The sequence below is a fragment of the Anser anser genome (genome assembly GCF_964211835.1).
Source record: "Anser anser genome assembly, chromosome: Z".
Lineage (NCBI taxonomy): Eukaryota > Metazoa > Chordata > Aves > Anseriformes > Anatidae > Anser > Anser anser.
The window spans coordinates 6,183,024-6,185,813 of NC_139723.1; the positions used below are offsets into that span (position 1 = coordinate 6,183,024).

The 2,790-nt window shown below is 36.2% G+C and overlaps 1 long non-coding RNA gene across 1 annotated transcript; it reads left to right on the forward strand.

Annotated features, from left to right (window-relative positions):
* The first annotated feature begins 344 nt into the window (after nucleotides 1-344).
* LOC310889657 lies at nucleotides 345-2,093 on the forward strand. The gene is made up of 4 exons (XR_014576699.1): nucleotides 345-414; nucleotides 602-653; nucleotides 731-897; nucleotides 1,318-2,093. It is a non-coding gene; the product is annotated as an uncharacterized lncRNA (long non-coding RNA).
* The last annotated feature ends 697 nt before the right edge of the window (nucleotides 2,094-2,790 follow it).

Sequence of the window (2,790 nt, forward strand, 5' to 3'; positions counted from 1 at the left end):
TGCTTCTCCTGGCCATGGGCTGTGCAGTCCTGAGTGTGTCTGATGTTCTGTGGAGATGGTATCTTACATACCTCTGGGTTTACACTGCTTTTAGTAAGTTTATTTTCATCTGTGCTGTGCTGCACATGGTGTAATGGGACCATCATTGTGCTTGGGGATCTGGTGCATTTCTCCAGAATGAATGTTAAAATGTAATGATAACAACAGCCACAATTTAGTATGCCAAAGGGGAAAAAAAATCCATGATTAATTGGTTAATTAATTGCCTCACCTGTTCTAAATCTTTTTTTTTTTTTTTTTTTTTTTTTTTTTTTTAAAGTCTACATTTTTAGCCAAGTGTTTCACTTGCAATGTAAAAAACTTGTTCTGGAAAGAGAAATGTCACTAGAGACAGGGTACATTTACTTTGTTCAGGTGAAATCTGTTTCTGAGCTGTTGCTGATCCTGAACAACTCTTAAAAATGAAGAAAGTTATTGTAACTCCCCATAAAAAGCATAGTAAATTTAAGTAAAGTTGAGAAATAATGTTAGCTCACCTTAATGGTTATGTCCAGAAAGGTGAGATCTAAGTTTGAAAAAGTATTTGCTGTTTTGTTGTCAGGATTCCCAAAAGACGAGGTTATAGAGGAAGAATGAAAACACATTTTCATAAGGTACTATCGGTTCATTCAAGTGGCTGGGAATCATAGTGTGAACTCGCAGAATATCTAACAGAAGTGTGAAACACCAGGGATCAGAAAAGAGACACCAAAGTATCTGTCTAATGGCTTGCCACTGTCTGAGGAACTGCCAGCTGCCAAAGGACTTCAGGTTGTGCATACAGCAGTGTCCCTTGGGTAGCTCAGATCTGGAGGTGGAGGAAGGAGGAATGAGTAAGACCCAGAACTGAAAATAAAGGTAAGTTGTGTCTTGATTGTTAATATACGAATAATCTTCTAAGCAGATTATTAGATGTCTGTGTGGATGGGCAGAGTCTTAAGGGGTCTGATGAGACTGTGCAGAATAAACTCCTCTGAATTAGAAAGGGATGTGAAAGTTCATTAAAAATATGGACATAAGAACGTTATCAAAATGCAGCGCTTTGTGACCCAGGTAATGATAGATTTGTTATTGGTGATGTGTGCTCAATTAATTTAAATTCTGTGAACTAAGAGGTAGATACTGAAGTGTTACAAACCTGACCTGGGGAGTTTTTTTTTTTTAAAAAAAAACATATGGCTTCAGAAATAACTGTTAGAGCTGAGTAAAACTTGAAAAATCTGAAGTTGCCATTACTGTTGATCATGTGGAGTGTTCACATATCTATCTTTTTTGCAGAACAGAGGTACACATTGGTTCCCTAGAGTTCAGAGGGTAACATTCGAGAACATACAGGTGTTGGCATTAAACTTCACTAATTGAATGGTCTGAAGGCTTCTTATTCACTGGTTCCTGTTACGTTTCATTTTCTGGGCTTCCGCCATTCAAGCACTGGTATCTTCAGGTAGGGGATAGTATTTCTGAGACCTGTGTTTTGACATACACACAGAAACAAACAAACAAAATCCCCCACTATCTTCATGACATTAGAAAGTAATAGCTGGTAAAAGCCAATTTTGCCCATTAAGAACAGTGAATGAGTGAGGATAAATGAGGTGTAATGCATAGCTTTGAAGCATAAAAAATTGTTGCAATGCTCACAGTTAATTATAATTTATCCACATTCATTTCTCTTTAGATACCTGACAAGCTGGTGTTTCATTTTTCTAACGCTCACTACAATATTTAGCTTTTTATTTCCTGCAATAATTTCATCACTTCACTTCAAAAGCACATCTATTCCTTCCGGACTTAAGACAAATGTGTTTGTTGACTTTCAAGCTGTTAAAATTAGCCATAGCAGTGAATTAATATTCATTTGGAGTTATAACTCCATTACATCTATCTGCTTCTAAGCATGCACAGTCTAATGTATCGTCTGACTTTTATGTAAATAAATATGCCTCCTGCCTGCAGAGTTTGATGGCTGCTGTAGAACTTTTTGAACTTCATGGAGTTTTTCTAATACACAACACACCTAGAAATCTGAAAGTAACTAGCTACTAGTCCCTCCTCCCCCCCCCCCCTTTTTTTTTCCTTCCCTGCTGACTGATTACACGATTACATAGATGATAATTTAAAAAATATTTTTAGAAACTTTCTTCAGCACAGACTGGATTCAGATTTGATCTCCAGCATTTTCAGACCGTGTTTTGGAGAGGCCTCTAGAAATCCTATGAAACCGCAGTATGCTAAAAGTTTTTATTTATTATTACTTTTTTTTTTTTTTAATTTCCTCATACTTGCCTTTCTCTGATGCTAGCACTTAAGTCTTTCATGAAGCCTTTTCTTTTTGCCATTGTTTCTCTGTCTCTAGTTCTGCATTTTTCCTGCCATTTACATCTACTTCATAGCCCTACCACTTTCATCATTCATACATGAGTAAAAAAGAATAGGTTGGAAAGAACTATTACTCAGACTTTTCCCTATAGATATGGTAATGGAGTGGCATATGTAATGTAACATTCATTTCAAGCTTTTGAGATCCACTGGGAATATGAATGTTCTGCCTGTAGAGTCAGAACTGTTGCAACAACCTCAAAAGCAATGTGAAATTTTGTTGGATCCTATTTTTTTTATATTATTATTCTTTTCATAGGACCTAATGTTTTAATTTAAATGCTGATGTGGTTTTGTTCAGTAACGGCAGTCCTTACAATTCATATATTCAAAATGTGTGTTTTAAAGTTGCATCTTCTTGCCCTGTTAGCC